Below are 26,839 nucleotides of genomic sequence, written 5' to 3' on the forward strand. Positions count from 1 at the left end.
TGCATATAAAATCGGAGACTGAACATGCATTCCGAATGTCTGCTGTGAAATGTCTTGCTACCAGTGCTTGAAATGGAAATCTAAGAATGCATTTACTTGCTATCATAGAATACCTGTTTGATTTAGAGATGTGTTGGTACACTCCCACTAAAAGTATTGTACACCTCCTGAGAAGTGTGCTCCCTTTCAAAATACAAAAAATGCAGCTACTCAATAATACCCATCAGGATATGGCTATTTAAAGCCAGGATGGACCACTGTTGTATGTGGCAGTCTTCTTTGTCCCTCTGACAGGTTAACTCTAGTTGAACCTCTGCTGAAGGCAGTGCTTTATCCTGGACCTAGGCTTCTCTCGGTCATGTCGGAATGAGTGCAATATAGAAATCATTCTACAACCACAGTACCATGCTCCCATTCCCATGACTTCTAGGTACTTCCCATGTACCTAGAAGTCAGCAAGGATCATCTCCCGGTCCATGTTGGAGGCTATGGCAGTGATGACTGTGTGTGGGGGGGGGGGGGGGGTGTATCAGGCGATCATGTGCACCGATAAGCCTGGGTGAGCAGGGAAGGAAGGCTGGGAGAACGCAAGGGGAGCAGCTCATACAGTTGCTTATGCTGGCTCGCTTTCAAATTGTAACTCTGAGTTAAGAGCTGCCACTGGTTCCCATTACAGGAAACACAGAGCTTACATTGAGTCATATGACAAGCCCCTAACTTCCCACACTGCAGCGCCCTGAATATACACCCAGTCTTTCAACATGACTTTGCTATAATAGCATGTTTTCGGGTTCCAATTGGTTCAGCCTGGCACTAAGGGGGCGATGCAGAGGCCGAAAGGAGAGTAGACACAGACGGAGTGCCCAAAAAGTCACTCACGTGACACAATAGTGCAGCTTGTTGGTTTGTACATCTGGGGAACTGGTGCTGACTTTGACAAAGTCGGCATAGTGCTGGCCGTTGACAGTGATATATCTAACCTGGCACTTTTAACTTGTGTGAGTGGGGATTGTTTGCAGTACTGGTTAGAAGTGGTCACCTCGCATGCTGGGTGGTTTGAACTCTGCATCTTCTGGTAAAAGTTATCTACTAAAGAAACACGTATTGGCAAACCCAATAGCTTTTTGCATTTTGGCGTTGCCAGTGTGTTTTGCCAATGTCGTTTAGCGATGACAAAATATAAAAGTCATACCCAGCAAAGACTGGCATCTCTCACTAATTATCTGCAAACTCGAAGAAAGGTGTGCGACCTCCCGAAGCAGCCACCATGCCGAAAGATGAAGCGCAGCGTCCATGAAACGGGCGCCGAGCTGATTATAAGCAAAATGTCACAAGCGTGCAGAAAAATATATAGGGGCTCTGCCTCCCGAAGCGGCTGCCATCAGGTAAGGGTGTGAAGAAACAACAAACTTGCCTATACTGAGAAGCTATTTTTTAGGCACAACCGTCATTAAAGCATACATGAAAAATGCATGAACACTTGCTTTTAAATTGCAACTTTTACTTTAATTCTTTTCTGAAGACTATTTTAATTTTTAGTCGTTTTTCTTTTTGTGCATGGGAATACAAAAGCATGAAAAATATTTTTGCATTTATATACAAACAGAAAACACAAATTGGTATGTACAGTGATTCAAACAAACTCACACCCAACACATTCTTGGCCGTCCATTCATACTATACCACATTCATACTGGTCCCAGTGTCATGAAACAATTGTGTATATACAAAACAATCTAATTTGCTGTTTTTTAACACATTAATCATAATTATTTCTCAAAATTTGAAAAAAAGAATGTAATCTTTAAATCAGTTGACACATTCCATGTAGAATCAAAAGAATGACACGGGACCGGGTCGGTCGACGCGTTTCGAACCCTGCAATTCTTAGGGTTCTCTTCAGGACCACAGTTTAACTACAAAGAGAAAGGAAACAATCGTCACTAGCCATACTCTAAGAGATCAACGTCTCAATCGCTACCCAGTTTCCCTCAGCCTACCTCAACTAATGGGTCAAGGCTCCAAAGAAAACAAGAGAAGACAGATGTATTCCAAGTGGAGGGGGAGCGAAGGGTGCTGAAAAACAAAGAAAGTGTACTCAGTCTCACTGTGGAATTCACTCATCACTATGTCTAGACTGATCTTTCAATGCGGATCTACGCGCTTACCTTCACTGCGGTGCGTAATCGTTATAAAAGTTGATCCCAGTTGGGTTGCGCTCGGTCCGGTGATTCGGTTCCGGCGCCAAAAAAGCTGGGGAAATCAATGCGGGAATCGAGTGTTACCGTTGGGCGTGAATCAATTGCTTAGACAGACGCTGAGTGCTGGCGCTCACTGGCGCCAAAGGTATCATTCTTACCGTGATTGTACTCCGGTACTCGAAGTCTGCAATCGTTCGAAGTCCTTGCTCCTCACCCTGCAGTCAATAGCGGGTTACTGAAGCCTCACTACGATGTTGCTTATGGGTGTGGCTTCGCCCTGGAGGGTATTGGGAGTTGTAGTGCTGTCGGTAGTATGTCAGAAACAGGAGGATTGTGGGAGATGAAGTCCTCTTTTCGAATTCAAGGATTGGTTTTATAAATTTCAGAGATCTCGTTTAATCCATTGACCGCTGTGTCATATTTCATGATAAGCAGAGCTTCTCTTTGGTTCAATCTTGTTTCCAAATCACCCCCTCTTGGGTCATTTTCAATTTTAGACAAGACAGTCCATTTGAGTTTGTTTTTGTCATGCTTCTGGGCCAACCAATGATGTACTAAGGGCGCATTCTCAACTTCTCTGCGCAGTCTGGATTTATGCTGAGTGATGCGTTGCCTGACCTCTTGGGTTGTTTTCCCAATATATAACTTGGGACAAGGGCATAAAATCGCATATACAACATTCCTTGTTTTACAATTGGTAAAAACTTCATGCTTCCAATTGATGTTATTGAACGAGAACAACGTCTCCTCTATGGTTTCATGACAACAAATACAAGTTCCACATTTATGGTGTCCTTTAGTCTGTGGAAAACCAAATAGACTTCTTAGAGTCGGGCATTTCTCAATGGGTAGGGCTGCCCTCACAATGTGATTTGCCACGCTCTTTTCTTTTTTGAAAGCAAACAAAGGCGGATTCCTGAAATCCTCATGCAGATCTTTCACTAAATGCCAATTCAGGTTTATCAATTTCTTGAGTTGATTCGCCGCAGGGCAAAAAGTCGACACACACACCACTCGATTTTGCTCCACTCTAGTTTTCTTCTGCATTAATGTCTCACGTGGCATCCACCATGCTCTTTTAAGAGACATCTTTAATAGTTTCTTCGGATATCCTCTTAGGAGAAGCCCCTCCTTGAGTAAATTGGCATGCTCAAAATATTCCTCTTTGCGTGAACAATTCCTCCGAATCCTGAGGAATTGTCCAAAGGGTAAGTTGTGTCTCAGACTACGCGGATGATTACTCGTGAACAGCAATACCTTGTTTCTATCCGTCGGTTTTCTGAATAAAGTCGTTTCAAGGCTTCCGTTGCAAGGTACAACTTGTACATCCAGGAATGTGATGGATTGGTTTGAGGATGTGCAATTAAATTTTATATCACTTGTACGTCCATTAAGCCATTCAACAAACACATTAAGAGTTTCAAGGTTCCCAGTCCAGATGAGAAAAACATCATCTATATATCGCATGTAATGCGAAATCTGGTCACTGAAGGGATTGTCATTATAAATGAACTTTTGTTCATAGAGACCCATGAACATAACTGCTAGTTCCGGGGCAAATGGACACCCCATAGCTACTCCCTTAACCTGAAGAAAGTATTCGGAATTAAAAGTGAAAAAATTCTTTTTCAGTGCGAAAGATGCCAGCTGCAGGATAAATTCTGAAGGAACCTGACACGGTCTATCACGTGTGTCCAGGAAAAATGAAAGTGTCTCAAGGGCTTGATCTTGGGGAATCTGAGTATACAGCGAAACGACGTCTAGCGTCACCAATAGCTGTGTACTTTCTTCGAAAGTTATTGTGCTGATTTTATGGAGGAAAGCAGTAGTGTCTTGAAGGTGAGCTGGGATTTCTTCAATGAAGGGCTTTAAGAAGAAGTCGATGTACTTCGCAACCAGTTCTAATAAGGATTCACACCCAGAAACTATAGGGCGTCCTGGTGGATTTACTTCATCCTTATGAATTTTTGGTAGTAAATAAAAAACTGGGGTTCGTGGATTTTTATTCTGTAAAAATGCCAGTTCTTTGGGTCCCACAAAACCTTGATCGAATCCTTTCTGAATCGTTTGAAACAATTCACTTTGAATTTCATTTGTGGGATTTTTTGTGATGCGTCTATAGCATGAGTTGTCATTAAGTTGGCGGTAGACTTCTGTTTTGTATTTATTAATATCCCAGATGACCACCGCTCCTCCCTTGTCTGCTTGCTTTACGACTACTGTTTTATCGTTTTTCAAGGTTATTAAAGCATCCTTTTCAGCTTTCGCAAGATTGTATTTAACGAAGTTCCTCTTTTTTTCAAGGGCTGATATTCCTGATAGAACCGTCCGTTCAAAAGTAATAATCTCCTTTGGTATTTTTGAGCCGGCTGGGCAAAAAGTAGATTTCTTTCTTAGTCCCGTTACTTCGGGTTGATGTTCCTCGCATATGTCCGAAAAGAATGTTTTCAATCGTATTTTGCGACAGAATTCAAGTGTTTCTAACTTCATCTTGATGAAATCTGTAGGTCTCGACGGGACAAATCCAAGTCCCTTTGTCAAAATGGATGTTTCAGCTTCTGTCAAAATTCTATCGGATAAGTTAAATATAGATGGGAGATCTAGTTCTTGTAGAACCGGGATTGTGTCCTCATTTCCCATGGCTGGACGGGTCGTGAGCGTCCTCTGCTCTTCTGTTGGCCTTGTCCTAAAAAAGGAGCCTGGTTTTGTTGTTGTCTTTGCTGCTGATCTTGTTGGTTGCCTTGCCTATTTTGATAGGATCTGTTCGAATTATTTGAGTCACTTCCAGAAGATGATGTATCTGAGAATGTGACAAATTTACGACGTGATCGGCCTTGGTTGTCCTGGAGGAACCGCCGTGAGTCAGAGTTCGAATAGAAATCTTTTCTTAAGTATGGATATACGGATTCCAGGGAGAAATTTTTCTTGTCCAGCTCAAATTTATTGTTTTTTTGGGCGACTGTGAAATCCTTGAATTCACCGATTTCTTTTTCCACCTTTTCCAATACAAAAAAAAAAAAAAAATCAGGTAAGGGTGGCAGCAGCAACAGTGGAAGAAGGGGTGGTAGTACGGGCGCGGAAGCTGAACATGCACTCACAGTATATCACAAGCAGGAAAGATAAAACAAATTTCTCCCAAACGACAGATAAACAACCAAAGCGTAAAGATTCAGTACTTGATCCCTGCTCTGTGGGAGGAAACGAAGGACAAAAAGAAGGAACAAAGAGGCAGAACTGACCACAAGCAAGCAAGGATTGTTAAAGGACACTGAAACAAAGAAATTAAAAGCAGTGGGCAGGCGTTAAACCCACACAGAAGTATATACTAAAGTACATACAAAAGCTCGGCCGAAAAAAGAAGTGAGGGTGACTAACCAAGTTAGGGAGTATGCAAGTGACACCATGGCGCGTGAAATCACAGCGCCTGACATTGCAAGTGGCATTAAAGAAAGTGACATCTGATTTTAAGACCTCATACATATGTTTAGCAGGTCTATCATGAGTACATTTAAGTGCATTACAAGATTTAACAAATTAGTTTTTGCGTTGGAGTTGTGCCAAAAAAATAGTACAACCCCCAACGCAAAATCTGGGATTCAACTATTAAATGTATTTTTTTTAATCTCTGCCACAAAGAAATTGGCAACAAGGGGAAAATGGCAGTAGATCGGGTTTGCTTAATTAGTTGCAAAGTCTGCATTTTAAAATATCTTATGGGGTTATGGCACCTGCTGCAAAGATCTTTGCGTTCCTAGTAAATCGAAGGGAATGGGAATAATAATAATGATAAAATAACTCTAGTAGTTAACACTTTTGCTGGAGAGATTTGTGTTTTGTCTAGTCCCAGATTTAAATCAAAGTAGTGTATAACGTTAATGGTTCTCCTGCAAAGCATATCAATTACCATGCAGAAGACAGATTTTTATTTTATATAGATAAGTGGGTTGCTGGTTTTAACACAGAGATCCCTTTGTTACTTGCAGTTAATAGTATAACACAGTGAATTTCAAAGAACATGTACCTCCTACACTGTGCAACCCTCTTGGTCTTTTGTAACATCTTGTACATTGATTTACACACTTACATGAGTTATTGTCAATGTATAATGTGTATGTTACATAAAGTGCTCGGACAACCTGCACTGGGATAAGGAGCACTATAAAAGAAATAAAATTGTGGTATTTAAATTGTAATTTGTGTAAATACTGGGACAAACCAACACATCTGACATTCTTACAGTGCATGCATATCTCAAATATACAGGGATTGAACAAAAAGTAAAAAGCATGCCTCTCTTCAGTACCTGTGAAGTAATAACAAGCTGTGAGCCTTTGTTTCCCCTTAATTGCATTTGCATCTAAGTTTGAAGCTCCAGACAGTGCCCAGCCAGAATCATATTGGAACTAAAGGAGGCCTGAGAGCTCCTTAACTTCGGCCTTTATGTTTGGCCCAGTTGGAGGAGAAAATAAAAAGCCCTCTCCCTGCCTGCAAGTTGCTGCTGGGACTGGAAAGTAGACAACGTGCAGGCACTGATGAATGTGTTTCTGAAAGCAGGCAAGTTCAGTATATTTCCGTGAGGCGCAGCTTCTTGGCAGGGTGGGTGGCGTCTACCCTGTGAAAACAGTGGGTTGGCGCCACCTACCTGAGTGTACCTCCGACTTGCGCTCTGGAGACAGTACAGAGGGTTCAAGCATCTGCTGCAGAGATGTGTGTGGTTCGTGGGTTCCTAAGGAAAACGAATTCGATTAATTATAGATCAGATTGAAAAATGCAAAAGGTATTTTTAGGTCATGTTGGAGGAATAGATGTCTGACAGACAGACCATGGTAGTTTTCAAAAAGGTAATTTTTTAATAGAACGTTTAAATTCCTAGAAAGAGTGAGCTAGTTCAATAGAGCTCTCTCTCTGGGATTATAACTTGAGACCACCAAAGATCTAAACGGCAGGTGTCTTAAAACACTGAAATATGTCACTGACATTTGAACCAGTGACGTGCAGGTTACACAGCGAGCACAGGCACGTGATTTACCCTAGCAGGCTATCTCACCAGGATTGGAATGTGTGACCTTCATGTTGACGTACTTCTCTGCGGTATGGGCAATAATTCACTAAACTGTCTTTCTGGTTTGATCACAACTTAGTCTCCAATGGCATTCATCCCACAGCCTGCAGGCTCATAGAGCCTTGGTCAACCTAGACATTTATCAGAAGGCTTTCCGTCACTGAAACTGAAACTCTCATCCTACATCAAGTAAGTAATACAAAGTCTACATGTCATGGGCCCAGTCAGACCGGAACGACTAGCAGAACTTGTTAACTAGTCATTCTTTTAGAAAAGCAACAGTGGCAATGTGGTAAACCTAACAACAACCAGCACCTCTGTCTTAATGTTGGCAACAATATAGTAACATACAAAATATTTTTCAAAGCGTACTCTATGTCTGATACCGTGCCACCCACAGTATCACTTAATACAATCGGAAAGATCTGATTGTTTTAAACAATTCAACAACAAAGACAGAGCACAACTAACACACAAGTAATTAGCTGATTGAGCCCAACCAGCAAACGTATTTAATGTAGAAATTGCGACAAATAAAATCTGTTCAGAAAATCAATCTTCTTTTACAGATGTTCTTAGTTCATAACATGGATACAGGTAAAGCCAGCCGACACGTGTTTCATCGCCATAAAATACGTTTTTTGCGACTTTTTCAAGGCTTTAAAACAACGTTCTCTTGTCACTTCTGGGAATCAGTAACAACCAGAAGGATCCATATGTTTCATTACCGGTTTCAATAGTCCAGGCACGCAAACGGTAGAGTAACCAAAAGGTATAGGTCACTCAAAGACGACACCAATGTCTTTAGATTTAAAAGTGGGTACTATAAAGATGGTCGTCTCTCGAAGTATGTATAGTACCAGCTTGTAATTAAATTTGATCGGGGCTTTCACAGGTACGTATGGTCAAAAGAGGCCTCTTGTACGTCAATAACAATGCAAGCTCTCAAAGATGTTCCAAAAATTCTATGGTAGCGTTCACACCGCCGTGTAAAGCCCGGGTCTTGCCCCACTTTCGTTAGTGCTATTGAACCGTCCTTCTCTCAGTGGTAGTTCCAGTCGTATTTGTCGCAATTTCTACATTAAATACGTTTGCTGGTTGGGCTCAATCAGCGAATTACTTGTTTGTTAGTTGTGCTCCGTCTTTGTTATTGAACTAGTCATTCTTTATTTCACTTTGGATGCTGATTTTCTTTGTAACTTCAGTATGAAAAGAACATATGGACATCTTAACTGTGCTTTTTGATGAAGAATTAAAGGGCAGTAGTTTGGTATAATTCAAGGTGTGAAGGATTTGGGTGTATTATATAGTGTGGCTGTAAGGACTTACCCTGGAACACACTTTAAAAACTGTCTTGGGTCCAGTCAGGCTCGATTATACAACCATTAAGCTCAACCCTGGGTTGCTATGGCTTTGAGCAGCAAGGTTAGAACAAAGGAACTCAAGTCAAGCATTTACCCGTACCAAACAATTAAATAAGAAAGCCACACAACACAAAAGAAACCACCAATTTATAAAAATACATGGTATTTGGATGAATTTTTAGAGTCCAAGATTACCAAAATCCACAGGAGGGTTAAGGAGATGCAGATTTTTAAAGAAAACATCATTTTTAATGCAACCGCAAACAAGCATTGCTAATCGTAAAGTTTGTATAAACTTTTTAAAAGTTTGTAAAAGTTAATTCAGCAACTCCAGTCTAGCTTGGGTGACCAACTCCTACAGGGAGAAGGTCTGGGGAGGGGGTGGGGAACAATGGGGTAGATTTGAACAGTTACCTGGACACCAAAGTGTTTTACAATCCATTTCCAAACTTTACAGCACTACCGCTACAGACTTAATTGAGTGGTCCTAATGCTGCACATGCAGAAGATGAAGATGCTCCGGGGACGGTGAGGTCGTTGGAGGTGCCTTTGCGGTTATTCCTCTGTCCACGGGTCAGGTATAGTGACTTTGGCCACAGAAGTTGGGGTCCCTTGAAGTCTTCTTCAAGCCAATCGAAGGCAAGCAACAGCTAGGTTACTACAGGTCACTGTTGACAGCAGTCTCAGCGATATCCTCTTAAGAGGGCTGGTGTCCCTCTTGTGGGACCATTCTGGACTGAGATGGCACTGCTGTGTCCGGCTGACTCGGTGCAACTTTTAGCCATTGAGGATCAGTCTCTTGGGGTACCCAGTGGCAGTTAACAGAGATTCTTCCGTAGTGACTACCAACTTGCGGACATGTCCTACCTCAGTGGTGGTGACCCTGGTGCAGTCCACTGGTCCTTTAAGTCACTCCTTTGGTCTGGAACATGACATTTCCATGAGCCAGGAGCCACAGGAACAGTCCTCTCTTCAGGAGGCGCAGTCCAGCAGATGGTGCAGCCTCTCGTTGTGCTCTCAAGGTGGGCAGCAGGGCAGTCCTTCTTCACTTCTTGTTCTACTTTCAATAAGATCTGAGGGTCAGAGTGCCAGGGGTGCCATACTTACTCGCAGAAAGTGGGATGGGGGCGGTGATGCTGACCCTAGCCAATAGGCTACCAGGTCCACTCCCTCTTGGTGATGATTTTCTGGCTATGTGTGGCACTGGCAATGCCCGAGTACACTAATCTGCCCACTCGATGTCTGAACCTTTTCTCAGATGTTAAGAGCATGGCAGCCCACCCTAGAGGTGCAGCCACCTGTGGTCTACACATCCACAGGAAACCTGGTCTTCCCTCTCTTTCCCCATCACCAGCCTATCTGGCTGAACAAAGGGCAGCCCCTTAGGAGAGTGATCACCATTTGCCCACCAAAGGCGGCTTTGCCTTTGACGCTCGCCTTTTGGGCGAACACCATGAGTGGCTTCCTGTGAAGGGGAGGCAATACCTCGCCCTGTAGCATGCTGATTTGATTCCTAAGCTGGGAGTCATTCACACCACTCCCCAGGCAGGCAGAAACCAGTCTGGTGGCCAATGACTGTGTAAGGCCATTGAACAAACTGGGTCACAGAGAGGCAACTTTTTAAAACTTGCATTTGTTCAGTCGTGACATTAAATACAACATGGGTATCAAGTTGGGTCTAATGCCACGAAGAATTTGATACCTTACAGTACCCAGCTAGGTAGTCCCACTCAAAAGTTAGCAGAGCTGAGTGGTCAGCCAGTAACCCTGTGTTATTCAATGGGATTATTAGCCCTTCCAAAGCAAAACGACAATTTAGGAGTGTATCTATTAAGACATATCTTAAAAATGCATATCCTACTTAATAATATACAGCTTCCTACCTTAGGGCTCGATAGGCCTTCCTTAGGAGAGACTTACATGTATTGTTAAGGGAAGTGGGGGCTTTGCCATTTGTTTGAATCGCAAAGTCGAACTGGCAGAGTAACCACTGCCATTACAGTCTGCAGTGGCAGGCTGGAAGAGATCTTGAACCTTGTTACACACAGGGTGTCACAGTTAGTGCTGCAGTCCTGAGTGGCCATCTGCCTCACGTGCCCGAGGTACCATATCCTAGAGACTTATAAGTAAGTCAGTCCTTGCCAACTGGGGATAGCCAATTCAACATACACTTTGTAATGGGTTAGAACGCTGGCACTGAGGTTGGATTATCAGGCCTCGTGTACTCAGAGTTGATAAACCAGCAGCATCAGTCAAAAAATGTGGGGGTGAACATGGAAAAAGAGTCATTTACTTACATCAGGAATACTGTACGTCTCCTTAAGATTAAAATACATTTCTGTTAAAATAAATTGTGCATGTTTCGTAATCCTAAATCATGATTAATAGAAATTGTTAAAACAGCTTTGATTTCCACTCACTCCTTCTCCACGCCTCTTATCCACCCCCCAGATTGATAGGCTCTCACGACACACAACCTCCTGTAACAGCATGCTTAGGCAATGGGGTTGAGAACACAAAAGAAAAGGAACCTTCAGAGATAATCAGTGCTGCGAACATCTCACAAACTATTTAAAAAAATTAAAAATAATAACAACTGTTCTTCACACTTACTCAACCGTCAATTTACTAACAGCCCGTCTCATAACACTACATCTACATCACAGAGCTCATCATACATAACATGGAAACACTTACCACACAGGCTCAAAGCAAAGACAGCACACTTCCAACCACACACCCACGTGTCACAAGATCCTTGTGGATAAGTCCTACAGCACCACACTTAGGAATAGTAAGCACTAAGCAAATATTATAATACAGTACACTCTGCTACAAGAAGACAATATTATTTCTCTCTTCAGTTTCACATTAAGCGATATACAAATATTACAACACAACATACTATCTCACGTGCAAATAGCGTTACTTTGCTCTACAGTTTTACATTGTTGAGTTGCATGCTTCCTCAAAACGCCTCCTCTCACCATATTCAAAAGCTCTGCATGAAAAATTGACCCAACTTAAAACCACTGTTTGTTCTGTTGGGATAGAATATTCCCTGGTGGCGAATGGGCAGGTAGCTTTGTTGTGAGTATCAGACTGCATGTGAAACTAGTATCCCGACCTTCTGCGTGTCCCTAGTGTGACACTAAAACTAGCATGTGCTCAGAGGCCGATGCCTATTCCTGGCAATGCAAGGCTCAGAAACTGTTCAGTGAAGTGGAAGAATAAACAAAACCTGAACTCATAGCAGTTATAGGACTAGCTTCCTTTCCTTGGGTGAATTACATAGTGTTGGTGGCCGCATACAGAGTTGTTTTTAATTATAGTGCGACTAGACCCTTTCTAAGTCACAGAGTGTGTGAACTCCTGACACCTCATGTACAATTTCCCTATAATGTGAATCCCAGATCCTTGTGCTGACATTCTGTGTGCATTTGAGTGCATGTAAGTTCACTTTGAGGGTGATTTTTTTTGTTTAAATCTTTTTATTAGGGTTTTACATTTCAGATTCCCGTGTGGGACATCAGATCTATCACAGGTCAGTTATTACACGTATGATGGTTATACATTATCTACAAACATAATACATCTTCAGCATTTGGGTTCCGTTCCATCAAGTAAGTTCAGTTTGAGGGCGATATGTATAGTTGCAGGTCAGAGTCTGATTACTGGCCCCAGTGAGAAGCATTTTGGGCGCTCTAGGTGCAGTGTGGCATAAGATTGAGTGTAGGTACAACCTCCCCAATGGAAAGGTATTGACTCTATTCCTGTAGCTGAAGGCTTGAGACCCAGACACTGAAATGAAGGAAACAGACAGGTTGTCTCTTAAAAATTCACAGATGACCTTCTTAGGAAAGGGCTACTGATTCGTTCTTCCTGAGCACAAGCATTTGGTACAGGATAGTGTTGAGGGGTACGACTGCTGTTTCTGTTGTTCAAAGTGAGGAAGTGTTTAGGCATGGCCTATCCTTCTGTATGTCCCTGGTTACTGCTTCAGAAAGGATGATAACAACTAGATACAGAGTTCTCACACTTCACAGTATCTTTTTTGGGTATTCCTGTTTGGACACAGCATTACTACCACCTGCTATGTCAGCCATCATCTTGCACAAAATCTGTATCCAAGCATCATTACTATCTGCTATGAGAGCCATCACTTTGCACAAATGCTGTATCTAGGGAGCAGACAAAAATGACACATCAAAGAACGACCCAAAGCCAGTTTTAAAACATTATACAGTGAATCACCATCCCAAGTCTGGAAACATTGTATAGAAGGGAGATCCAAACCATCCCACTATGTTTCAAGTTCAAGTTGTTCATGACCAAGAAAGGGAGTGCTCTGCAGAGTGCTTGAAAGGCTGCTTTGGTACCAGGGCTGATGTATGCATGACAGCCAGTCTCCCGTAGGTCAGGGAACATCACCTGAAGGCTGATGGAGAAGCCAAGGGTCTGTATACAGCCCAAAAGCCTGCCTTCAGGAAGAAGTGGACTTGGCCTTCCTGGAGGAGAAAAAGTCAGGGAGGAGAAAAAGTCAGGGAGGAGAAACAATCCAGGAGGAGAAGCCGAGTGTATTCCCAGTGTGGTGTATGCTTAGAGAGTGAGAGATTGCCAGGGAGTGAAGTCAGCAGCAATCAGTATGTGGAAAGAGTTTCCTGGTCGCCCTAACCTTTCTAGTCATCACCGAATCAAACCTTCAACAAAAAAAATCGAGCGAGACTGGCAGCCAGCTGTGGCAGACAATGGTATTGCTACTGCTGACCCTAGAGAAAAGCGCCCCATCATTGCAGAAGTGTGCTCCTCTGATTAGCCCAAAGGCTGCAACTGCCATAGTTATCCTTGAGGACAGGTTTGGCCCAGAGGCTGCACCTGCTGTGCCAGCATTCCATATGCACCAATGTCAGGGATTTAGGGAGTCTGGAACTGCTGAAGACAAGAGCTGCTGAACCAAAGTTCCAAGGTAGGAAGCCACTGTTGCCTCAAAACCTCCGAAGCCAGAGCAGGATTACTGCATGTGTCCATTCCACACCCCATGGACTGACACTCTCAGACGTTGATAACAGCTGGGCTAGAGAATTGGTGGCAAACAAGAGACTGAAAAGTGGTTGAGACCTTTTTATGAAAGTTTCACAAAGCAAAAAGTAAACTGAACTGTTGAGTACATATACCCTTTAGTAGTGATTAAGTGAACTGCACCTGAGTCTAACTAGCGCTGTGTCACAGATTAGAAATCAGTGATTACAGACCCAGAAGAACTCCGTAAGTGTTTGGTAGGTACAGAAGAGTACGGTGTCTCAAGATCCAGACCAGTGGTGCATTTCCCTAATTATGCTGCGTAGTAATAGGTAATGCTGTGGGATTAAAGTACTTTCTTTAATTCAAAAGACAGGCTCTGGGTTGGACTATACATTATTGCATTTGTCGGATGATTGCGAAGTTCTGTGCTCTTTTCTCCCAAACTATCTGCTTGAGAATACTTGACTGCTTGCTACTCTGAGAGTCATGTGCATAAAAGATGTACTTGGTAGTCTGCAGAAACACAAGTAAGTAAGTAAGTAAATCTTATTATGCTTGATTAATTAAAACCATTGCATATAATACATAAACAATAAAGTCAAGATTATGTTAAAGGAAGAATTTACAGGGTTAAAATAACTTCATTGTGTTATCCATAAAAAGATTTGTTTTAAAATTACATTACTAATTGACTCATAAGTGCTGAAGTTCCTAGTGCAATTAATGCTCAGTCTGTAAAAAGTCAGTTTAATAAGGGTTATCTGTTTGAATTGAGGGAATGCTCCTGCGCGGCAAGAGACGACTACCTGGTGTACCTGCTTATAGTTTCACAATGCCAATTTAGGAAACCGTAATGCAGCATTACGGGGCAAGATCTAGAGGAGCCAAGGCCATTAGATGGATCGTAATTTATGACAACTGAAGATAGATTTTTCAGCCTTTTTTCAGGTAATTCAAAAATGTTTGCAAGACGGCAATTTAGCTGTACTAAATGTGGATTAAAGCACAACATCACCACTTATCTACAAGACCTAGTGCCATGCAGATTAAAGAATGGTTTCAACAAGGAGATCCGTATGTCCTTTAAGTTCTTGCAGATACATATGATGTGAATAAGACTCTCCATGCCGCAGGTGCAAAGACGGCAAAGCTGGCCACCTCCTCTTCTTTTCCAAGGCAGTAAGAATGGGTTAATCAGGCCAACTCCCAACCAAAGTTTTAGGAACTGTTCCTTAGTGGCAATCTTTGTTCTTGCCATAAGGTAGGGTTGGGGTTTATGGACATCGTAATTATTGAGCACAGCCTAGCCATGAGAACGTTTGGACAATGCATTCTTGTCCTCCATTGATGATATTAATCTTGTTGTCTTTGTTATTTTAACACTGAATGACCCATTGAGATGTTCCAGGCGTCTGTCAAGCCTAGAGTTTTAATGGACTCCTGAAGGTACACGTTGGCTGGCAATTTTCCAGTGTGGAGCAGCTCTACCCAGAGATGGTTATTCAAGGACCCTATTTCAGCATCTCTAATTTCATGCCAGCTTTTTACGAAGGCTCCTTTTCTTTCTACCGCCTGTTTTTGAAAGCCAAATTCCAAACTGATTTGGGCCGGTGAAGCATGTTTGGGAAGGTGGAAAATCGCTCGATAGGAGGATGCCATTATGCTATTGAGAGTTGCAGCGTCTCTACCAGTCAAAGATTCACTTCCGTAAGTGATTGTAGGTTGCAGTTTGGCTCGGAGGACTTTTAAAAAAGGGTCGAGAGTTAGATCCAGGAGCATCTTAATCAGGGGTTTCAGCGCTAGATAGATCGTGACTCCCTTCCTTCGCAAGGATTCCAGCTGCGGCTTGAAGGAGTTGTTATGGTCTAACAACACGCCCAGATACTTGTAGCTTGGTCTAGTCATTTGCTGGCCAGATACCAGTTAGGATTTGCCCTCCTATGATGGTTTACTGACATGGTTTTGGTTTTTGGGAAATTTATTTTTAGGCCATTCAGTTGCAAAAATTTGTGAGTCGCTTCTAGGAGGTGCTGAAGTCCGATGGGGGTCCAGCTGATCAAGACTAAATCATCAGCATATAACAAGTTTGGCAATGTTATGCCACATGATTTTGGTGCATGTGAAGAGCAACTGTTGAGCTCCCCCGGTAGATCCGCCAGGAAAAGACTACATAACAGAGGGGGCTAAAACGCATCCTTGTTTTAAGCCCTTTGATGTTGTAATTCTGCTTGAAAGGTGCATTCCCAGTACCTAGCTTAATTCTTACCCATGTGTTAGCTTAATTCTTACCCATGTGTTAGTAAGCTGGTCTAAAAGAGGTGCTGGTATCCCCCATCAGTCCAGCTTATGCCAGAGCTTGGTTCGGTCAACGTGGTCGAAGGCCGGTGAGTAATCTATGAAGCAGAGGTATAGAGCGTATTTGCACTGCTTCGCTGCATCCATAAGCATGGTTAAGGCCATAATATCAGTGGTGGGGCCATGCCCTTGGCGGAAACCTGTTTGAGTTATGGGTATGATGTGGTTCGTAGAGGACCAGCTAACCAGTTCATTTAAGATGGTGCCAGCATAGTATTTGGCCTCAGTGTCTATGAGGGCTATCAGTCGGTAATTGTTTGGAGCAGTCCTCGTCCCCTGCTTGTGTATTGGGCTGATAATTGAGCTTCTCCATGACTCTGGAAATGCAGAGGTTCTTAAAGCGTGTCCTATCACTGGAACAGTGTGTTGCTACAGAATTCAGGGTCCTGTTTATACAGCATTGAAGGTATACCATTAGGGTCAGGTGCGCCCGCCCTTCTTACTCTGGCTATTTGTTTCCTGATTGCTAAAGCCAGGGGGTCATTTTGCTTGTCTGCTGCACTGAATTGATAGTGGGGATCTGATGGCAATGCCATCTCCTGGTGCGTGGGCTCTGATTTTACGGTTTCACCATTACTTAAGTGCTGATGGATTGCTACTGCCCTTGTTGAGTTATTGGCACTGACATTTGCAGAATTGTCCAGAGGGGTGACGGGTGCTGATTTCAGATCATTAAAGTGTTTGGAAAAATAATCAGCCCAAGTTGCCTCTGTAATATTGGATTCTATGCCAAGGTGTTAAGGCTGCTGCAGTTTGTTTACTGATTGCCAAAATTTGGCTCTATTTTCCTGTTTTTCGTCATGAAGGAAGCTGTGCCCATAGTTTGTTTTCCTTTGCTCTTTTGTTTCCGCCGTTTAAGCAATGTCCTTAATTCGCGGAGTGTGCCTTGTAGACTCAGGTTGTTTGGAAATTTACGTTGTTGCTTTAAAGTTCGATTTATAGATTGCTTTAATTTTTTAGAAACAGGGCTCTTTACCACATTAGTTGCGGTTGCTGCGACTTTCCTCTGATTTCGGCGTTGCCTAGATGCAAATTTTCCTCCTAAGGATGTAACAAATTTTACCCAACTTGCCATGGGCTGTTCTAAATTTGCAACTCCCTGATTGTATAGGGCTTTAGCTGTTATTGTTATTTCATCTGTATTACTGGAGTTACACTTTATTCTTTTAAGATTACTGGTCTTGTCCCGCATAATTGATCGACTAATTTTTTGGTGGATTGCATGAGTTTGTTTGGAGACACAGCTCTTGTGGGAGATGGTCACTAAATTTGTTGTTGCCGATCTTGAAAGTTGCAATTTTGTTGAACAGAGTCGTGAAAGTATAATCTAGATGAGATGATGCTATGGTCGAATGGTACGTTGCAACTGGGGGGGTTATCCTCCTTAAACCAGCCATTTAAAGCTCTCATATTTAAGTGCTCCAATTCCCGGAGAAAGTTCTTAGCTGTTCTTGTGACCTTAGTGGTCTCTATTAGACCTTGTGTTGGAATTTCACATGCATCCGAAAGGGCCTGCATAGTATCATCTGCCTGGGTGGACCCTAAAATGTACATGTTGAAATCTCCCGCCAGGATAAAGAGGTCTGTTGTCTCCTCTTCCATTATTCTCTTCAGCTCTGTTGACAACTCCTTCGCTGCTTTTGATTTTTGTTTGGGGTGCACATAGACGTTGATTATTATTATGTCCTGATTGAGCTGGTTAAATTTGAGTTATTTTTGCGGCCTGAATGCAGCTTGGAGGTGTTAGGTGAGTTGTGATAGGAAGAAGTTCCCCTATTTCAGTTATTGAAGCTAGGAACAATAACCCTCCCGAATGGCGGCCAAATTCGGATCCCTTGGTTGCAGGTAGTGAGTGGGAGGTATAGCCTTGTAGATCATAAGGCTTATCTTCCCAGGTTTCCTGAAGCAAAATGATATCAAAAGATTACAGGTAATCTCGAATCTCTTGGTCACTCTTTTAGAAGCTAAACCATTAATGTTCCAGATGCAAATGGAAGTGCTCTGTTGTGCTGTTTGAATTGGCTGTGCTGCTGCCTTCTGTTGTCAATTTAGACGAGCAGAAGTTATTAGTCGTTGTGTGCCTGTCCAAATGTCGGTTGTTAAAGGGCGAATTGGGACAGATTGACCTTGAGTTGGTAGTACTGCAATAGTCAAATTTGCTGCAGTCGTTGTGCCTGGTGTTCTACTCCTTGCTCCTTTCAGCACTGAAAAGGTTGTCTGCTGTAGGTTGCTTGCATCTATCTTAAGAAAGGGAGTTGGATATAGTGGCTTTGGAATCGATTTCAAAATTATTCACCAGTTTTGAAATCTATTTCTTTCCCGCAAGATTCTGCCTGCAACCTCTGGGGTTTGCCATCTTGTTTTCGTCGCTTCAGAGCTCTGGCTGTTGCTAGATGGCATAAATTCAACTGACAGTAAATCCGAGGTTTCAATGTTGCAGAACCACAAGAGGATGGACACCAGCAGCAAGCTAACTCAACCATTAAGGTTGAGGCTAAGTAGCCCCAGTCTGCTCTGTGCTCACCGCCCGAACAGGGTTTGGCGCTTTCTATTATATTCTACTTTCTTTCTATTGAATGATCCTCTCCTTACCAGCTCTACTCTACATGTTTCCTTTCTCTGAGTGTTGGACAGGCCTCGTGGCCGGGCCGTCCCCTCCCCGCATGGCAGGTCGCGGACCCCTGCTCCTCCTGTTCCCCGGACAAGAACCACCACTGCAACCCGCCGGGGCCACCCCCGGCCCTTCCCCGACGTAACACTGGCTCCTGAACACCACCGTATCGGCTGGCCCAGGTCCCTTCCAGAACCCCTGTCTCCGGTCCAGCCGCCATTTTGGACACTACATGACCAGGCCTCGTGGCCTCGGGTCGACCTCGGCCTCGGGCCCAGCCAGGCCCTGACATCGAGGCACCACCATCCACCCAGGGGGTGAAGAGGCCACTTGGCAGGTCAATGGGAGAAGGAGTGTCGATGGCTCCCCTCCGCCAGGTGTCGATCGCCCCCAGCCTCCCTGGGCGCTGGCTCCACCCCCCTGCTGGGTGTCTGGACTCCCTCACCCCGGACCTCCCAACCTCCAAGTGCGAGGGTCCGGACATCAAAGGGGGCCAGACCTATAACTGGGGCAGCTCCAGAGCAGGAAGGAGTTGTATCCTGGAGTCGAGAGACACCGAGACAAACTCATCCTTGGAGGCCTGCTGGCGCTGCCGCGGCTCCTCTTCGTGAACCACCTTTGAAGGCCTGCTGGCGCTGCCGCAGCTCATCCTCGTCGTGAAACCATCTTCAAGGCCTGCTGGCGCTGCCGCGGCCCTCCTCGTCGTGAACCATCTTCAAGGCCTGCTGACGCTGCCGCGGCCCTCCTCGTTGTGAACCATCTCCAAGGCCTGCTGGCGCTGCCGCGGCCCTCCTCATCGGGAACCATCTTCGAAGCCTGCTGGCGCTGCCGCGGCCCATCCTTGCGAACCCTCCAGCTCGAGGATTGTGAGCTCCACCTTTTGCTGCTCCTATACCAGACCGGTATTCAGACTGTCCCGCTACCCCTTCTCCCCAAAGAGACTAGTATTGACGGGATCCTCGTATCCTGGTCCCACTGTACCGCTCATCACCTTGCCTAAAGATATATAAAAGTGTGCAGAACTCATCTCTGTGTGGTGTCTATCTGTGGGGGGGGTAGTTACCTGTCTGTACGATTACCGGAGAGGGCCCTCGCCGGAGGCCTCTCCCCCTGTGCTCGGCTGACCCTCCGGGTCCCCGTCTAACATTGGTGGCCAGCGGCGCGATCCGAGCCGACGCATAATCGTACAGAGAGTAACTCACCCCACGACACACAGCCACCATGACGACAAAGGAGAGTGGAACAACAGAAAAATTTCTGATGGAAAAACTGGAAGAGTACAGCCACAAAGAACTAAAACAATTCTGTATAGAACTGGGCATTGCTACCACGGGACTGAGCACGAAAGATGACCTCAAACATGCCTTAGAATCTTGGGTGGAGACGGAAGCATCCCCACCCCAAAATCAAAGTCTCGAGACCACCGAAGCAAGTACCACCCCTGTGGACGAAAGAAGATCGGGCCCCTCGTCCGAGGAGGCCCGAGAACGGGAGAAAAGCCGGCTCCACGAATTGGAACTGGCTCGACTCCGCTTGGATGGAGAACTCAAATTGGCGGAACAAAAAATAACCCTCGAACACTTGCGGCTCAGGGAAGAACGAGAAGAGAAAAAGAGCCAGAGGGAGCTAGAAGAAAAAAGGCTAGCTTACGAGCATGAGCGCAACTTGAAGGAACTAGAAATTCGACGGCAGAACAAAGACCTCGGCGTCGCCGGGCCCCAGAGCCCCACTGCCCCTACGGACCCTAAGGTCCACATCCCCAAGGATGTCGTCAGGGAATACTACCGGAACAATGATATCCAGCAATGGTTTAAAGCCTACGAGGTCGCAATGACCTCCCACCGATCCCGGGGAGCGACTGGGGAGCCGGGTTATGGGGAAAATTCGTCAACGAAGGAAGAGACGCCCTGCTGCGACTCCCTGACCACCAGATGACATCCTACGACCACATGAAGGCCGCCCTCCTCACTCACTATGGGCTCACGCCCGAAATGTACCGGCAGAGATTTCGAGACTGCAAACGAATCCCTGGTACGACCTGGGTGGAGTACGTGAACTTTTTCAGCCGAGCCTTCGAGGGGTGGATCAAGGGCAGCCAGGTCACCACCTACGAGCAATTATTCGACCTCATGGTATGGGAGCACCTCTCCAATAATTGCTTCTTCGAACTAAGACAGCACCTCCTTGATAGTAAGCTGACCGAACCTCGGAAACTCGCCATCGAAGCAGACCGATGGGAGAGCACCCGAGTCCCTCGGAGCTGGCCCAGCGAACAGAACAGAGCCTCCCAAGGGCCCCACCGCCCACGGGGGGGAGGAGGAGGCCAGGGTCGGGGTCGGGACACCGTCACGGTGCCCTCCACGAACAACCCCCCGCCCCCGGCCGGAAGGGGAAGCCCTCCAACGCGACCAGGGTTCCGCTCCAACGTTACCTGCCACAAGTGCCAACGACCCGGTCACTACGCCAACGATCCGAACTGCCCGAAAAATCAGAGCCCCATGAACCGCCAGATCACCGCCGCCGCCCTGGGAGAAGAGCTGGCCCAAGAAGACGACGAAGGGTACGAGCAGTACCAGCCCGAGTGGGAACCAGCCGCCATGTCCCTGGTCTGTCTAGGGGAGAGGGACATGGTCCCGAGGGCGCCCATCCCCGCCAACACGCAAAAATACGGCCAGTGGGTCACCATCAATGGACGCCGGGTTGAAGCCCTCCGTGACACAGGGGCCAGTGTGACCGCCGTCCGCTGCCATCTGGTGACCCCTGACCAGATCCTACCGAATGTACTTTGTCCAGTGCGGTCGGAAGACAACTCCGAAAGCCTGTGCCAGATGGCCCGCGTCCCCTTCGAGTAGGGAGGGGTGTCCGGCATGCTAAAAGTAACTGTCCGCGACGATGCTCCGGTGGACTGCCTTCTGGGGAACGACCTCGAGAGCTCCCCCTGGTCAGCCGTTGAGCGGAAGGAGCACCTGGGGATGCTTGGTCTCCCTGAATGGGTCTGTGTAACGACCCGGTCCACGGCCGCCCGCGCCATCTCCAGCCCAGAGGAACAGGAGTGGCCCGAACCCCCTCCGCCAGTCCTCACAGAAGAAGCCACCCCTGAGCATGGTCCTCCGGGGTCCGGCACTGAAGAACCGGATCAACTCCAAGATCTCCCGGAGCTAGCCTAGTGGCGCCAGGAAGGTGGCCCCACGCAGGAACAGTTCCGCCAGGAACAAAGAGCGTGCCCCTCCCTCGAGGGACTCCGACAACAAGCCATAGCCCAGAGCGCAGGGGATGCCTCGGGGGCCCACTGGATCTACTGGGACAATGAGCTGCTATACAGTGAGCAAAAAATTGCCGAGCTGGGAGCCAGCCGGGTGCTGGTGGTCCCCCTCCGATTCAGAGACTTCCTATTGAACTTGGCCCACGATGCGCCTCTTGCCGGGCACCTGGGGCAGGACAAGACGTACAGCCGCCTGGTGACCCACTTCTATTGGCCGAAGATGCGGAACGATGTAGCGAACCATTGCCGGGCCTGCCCCACCTGCCAGGCCAGCGGGAAAAGCGTCCGAAAGCTGACAGTCCCCCTGCAACCCTTTCCCATCGTCAGCACTCCCTTCCAGCGGGTGGGAATAGACATTGTGGGGCCCCTGAAGCCCCGGACAGCTCAGGGACACCGGTTCATCCTGGTCCTGGTGGACCATGCCACCCGCTATCCCGAGGCCATACCTCTCTGGACCGTGACAGCGCCCGTGGTGGGCCGAGCCTTGATGGGAATCTTCTCGCGGGTGGGCTTCCCCCGAGAAGTCGTCAGTGACAGGGGCACGAACTTTATCTCCAAGTACATGAAGTCCCTATGGCAACAGTGCGGGGTCACCTACAAATTCACGACCCCCTATCACCCGCAAGGGAACGGACTGGTGGAACGATTTAACCGCACCCTCAAGGGGATGATCATGGGCCTGGAAGAACCCCTACGTCGCCAATGGGACGTGCTGCTCCCGTGCCTCCTGTTCGCTTACAGGGAGGTCCCCCAGAAATCCCTAGGCTTCAGTCCGTTCGAACTCTTGTATGGACACCCCGTCACCCCGAAACCCCCTATGTGTCCTCCACGCCAACAGACTCAAGCCCCATTTTGTGCGCTCTGAACTTAGCCTCCTGATGGCTACCGACAGTGGGGCTGAAGAAGACTCCGAGCCACTCCCAGATCTCCTGAAAACGCTCGAGAAAGACGGCTCCGTGGAGGGAGTCCACCTCTCCGATGCCCTGTCCCCAGCGCAACGCCAAGACTGCCAAGAACTGCTACTACAATTTGCCGACCTGTTCTCCCTCATCCCTGGGGTCACCCCCTGGTGCCTCCACGACGTTGACACCGGGGATAGCCCCCCTATCCGAAACAGGGCGTACCGGGTGCCTGATCGAGTACGCGCCTGCATCCAATCGGAAGTCTCCAAGATGCTAGCCCTGGGAGTGATCGAGCCGTCTGACAGCCCCTGGGCCAGCCCGGTCGTGCTGGTCCCCAAGGCCGCCGTCCCGGGCGTCGCCCCCACGCTCAGGTTCTGTGTAGACTATCGGGGTCTGAACGCCGTCACCCGAACCGACGCTCATCCCATTCCACGGGCAGATGAACTGATCGACCGCATGGGGGCCGCCCGCTACCTGAGCATCTTCGACAAGACAGCGGGCTATTGGCAGATCGGCCTCACCCCAGGTGCCCAGGAGTGATCCGCCTTCTCCACCCCGGATGGCCACTACCACTTCAAGGTGATGCCATTCGGAATGAAAAACGCACCCGCCACCTTCCAAAGACTAGTGAACAAAGTCTTGGAGGGTCTGGAGGAATTCAGCACCGCCTATCTGGACGATATTGCTGTGTACAGCCGCCACGGGCAGACCACCTCCACCACCTCCGGGAGGTCCTGAACGCCCTCCGGCAGGCCGGGCTAACCATCAAGGCCAGCAAGTGCCAGATCGGCCAAGGGTCAGTAACCTACCTGGGACACCAGGTGGGAAGTGGCCTGGTGGCCCCCCTCCAGCTCAAGATTGCCGCCATCCAGGCCTGGGAGCCCCCGGTCACCCAGACAGAGGTCCGAGCCTTCCTGGGGCTCACCGGGTACTACCGGCGCTTCGTGAAGGACTATGGCAGCATTGTGGGGCCCCTCACAGAACTCACGTCCAAAAAGAACCCCCAAAAAGTCAACTGGACTCCTGAATGTCAGGCGGCCTTCGAGAACCTGAAGTCCGCCATGTGCACCGCCCCCGTGCTCCAAGCCCCCGACTACAGCCGGGAATTCATAGTACAGACGGACGCCTCAGACCATGGCGTGGGGGCCGTCCTCTCCCAACTCAACACCGAGGGGGTCGATCAGCCAGTGGTCTTCATCAGCCGACGCCTGCTGGCCCGAGAACAGCGCTGGAGCACCATCGAGCGGGAGGCCTTCGCCGTAGTGTGGGCCCTCAAGAAGCTCCGGCCCTATCTCTTCGGTACCCACTTCCGGGTGCAAACAGATCACCGACCCCTGCAATGGCTGATGCAGATGCGGGGAGAAAACCCGAAACTGTTGCGTTGGTCCATCTCCCTGCAGGGGATGGACTTCACTGTGGAGCATCGCCCAGGCCAAGATCACGCCAACGCAGACGGCCTGTCCCGCTTCTTCTGCCTCGGCGAGGAGAGTACCCAAGAGGATGGGTGACTCTCCCTGCCTTCAACTGGGGGGGACGCATGTTGGACAGGCCTCGTGGCCGGGCCGTCCCCTCCCCGCATGGCAGGTCGCGGACCCCTGCTCCTCCTGTTCCCCGGACAAGAACCACCACTGCAACCCGCCGGGGCAACCCCCGGCCCTTCCCCGACGAAACACTGGCTCCTGAACACCACCGTATCGGCTGGCCCGGGTCCCTTCCAGAACCCCTGTCTCCGGTCCAGCCGCCATTTTGGACACTACATGACCAGGCCTCGTGGCCTTGGATCGACCTCGGCCTCGGGCCCAGCCAGGCCCCGACATCGAGGCACCACCATCCACCCAGGGGGTGAAGAGACCACTTGGCAGGTCAATGGGAGAAGGAGTGTCGATGGCTCCCCTCCGCCAGGTGTCGATCGCCCCCAGCCTCCCTGGGCGCTGGCTCCACCCCCCTGCTGGGTGTCTGGACTCCCTCACCCGGACCTCCCGACCTCCAAGTGCGAGGGTCCGGACATCAAAGGGGGCCAGACCTATAACTGGGGCAGCTCTAGAGCAGGAAGGAGTTGTATCCTGGAGTCGAGAGACACTGAGACGAACTCATCCTTGGAGGCCTGCTGGCGCTGCCGCGGCTCCTCTTCGTGAACCACCTTTGAAGGCCTGCTGACTCATCCTCGTCGTGAAACCATCTTCAAGGCCTGCTGGCGCTGCCGCGGCCCTCCTCGTCGTGAACCATCTTCAAGGCCTGCTGGCGCTGCCGCGGCCCTCCTCATCGGGAACCATCTTCGAAGCCTGCTGGCGCGGCCCATCCTTGCGAACCCTTCAGCTCGAGGATTGTGAGCTCCACCTTTTGCTGCTCCTATACCAGACCGGTATTCAGACTGTCCCGCTACCCCTTCTCCCCAAAGAGACTAGTATTGACGGGATCCTCGTATCCTGGTCCCACTGTACCGCTCATCACCTTGCCTAAAGATATATAGAAGTGTGCAGAACTCATCTCTGTGTGGTGTCTATCTGTGGGGGGGTAGTTACCTGTCTGTACGATTACCGGAGAGGGCCCTCGCCGGAGGCCTCTCCCCCTGTGCTCGGCTGACTCTCCGGGTCCCCGTCTAACACTGAGTATAGCCTACTCTTAGTTGCATGACAGACTGCTGTATTCTCTATTATTATATTTCTCAATTTTGTCGAAAATCTCTCCTTCTTTGAAACCATCGGCCAGATTCATCAAGCCGAAAACGGCTCGCAAAGGGCCAGATTCTGAGAATCTGGCCCTTTGCGAGCGCGATTTTTGCATTTGGGATTCATCATCCCAAATGCAAAAATCGCATTTTTAGCAATCGCATATTTGCGAATAATTGCATTTAAGGAATCTCAATTAGAGATTTCTTAAATGCAATTCAAGAAGCATTTAAAAATTGCGAAATCGTTATTTTGGGCCGCTATTTACCGCGAGATCAAACCTCGTGGTAAATAGCGAAAACTTAGAAAAATGCATTTAAATGCATTTTTCTAAGTTGCATGTTACACACACATATGTCCTTTGGACATGTGTGTGCGCAACACCAATGTAGATTACATTTCAAGGGTGCTACAGGGTGCCCTTTGGACACCCCTGGCACCCTTGAAATCGCATCCATATTTGCGAGTTATTCCTTATTTGCGATTAGCAATTTGCTAATCGCAAATAAGGAATGTGTAGGAATCGCAATGTATTTAGCGATTCCTACATTAATCCCGTTTTGCAAGTCCTTAATAGCGATTCCTTAATAATCGCTATTAAGGACTCGCAAAATGGCACTATGATGAATCTAGCTGCATATCCCTACAATGTAACAATACGTAATCTCTTCTAGCCTATCTCTTCATTCCACCAGCCATTTGTATTGAATCACACCCCCCTCACCCTCCACCCGCCCTCCAAAAATATTCATGCCTAACTCCTTTTAATTTATATACCACAAAGAAACTGAGGGACATACATGGAAGGAGTTACCGGAGAAAACAAAAGGACCCTAATAATCAACAACCCCTGGATTAACCACTAACCTGGGTTCTGGAGTAGCATGCTGCTCGACACAGAGCACTTATCAGGATTTACAGTTTTCATAGGAGAATAGCTGCCATTCTTCACTGAGCTGCTAAATTTAATTTGACAGTATTGCCACATATAAAGAGTACGAATTTAAGTCTCATTCCAGATAGCATTAGTTCCAGTTGAAGAAACATGTCTCAACTTTAAAACCAGGGTAGTTGTGTAAACTACATGCTGTTTAAAGCAGGGAAGCCATTTAAGCGAAAACATCCTTTTCCACCTTACAATCTTTAAATCTAGCAGAAACAGTAGCAGAGCTCCCCCTTGTGTCACATCAATGCTGATGCCGCCAATCTGGCATCATTAAAGCAGGAGCAGGGTGAGGGGTCGGTTTAATGAAAAGGCTGATCTTGCAGACCATTCCAGCCTTCTAAAGTGGATACCATTACATTTTGAAATTGTAATACTGATTAGCTGCAGTACTTGAAAACGGCAGACGTGTGGCATGAAGCGCAGCACAAAAGCTATTTTTACATGC

At 47.2% G+C, this 26,839-nt stretch overlaps 1 protein-coding gene across 4 annotated transcripts in view; it reads right to left on the minus strand.

Annotated features, from left to right (window-relative positions):
* SLC37A4 (solute carrier family 37 member 4) overlaps window positions 1-26,839 on the minus strand; it is a 115,082-nt gene that overhangs the window by 87,507 nt on the left and 736 nt on the right. The window lies entirely within an intron of this gene.

Source organism: Lissotriton vulgaris, chromosome 2_1 (genome assembly GCF_964263255.1).
Source record: "Lissotriton vulgaris chromosome 2_1, aLisVul1.2, whole genome shotgun sequence".
Lineage (NCBI taxonomy): Eukaryota > Metazoa > Chordata > Amphibia > Caudata > Salamandridae > Lissotriton > Lissotriton vulgaris.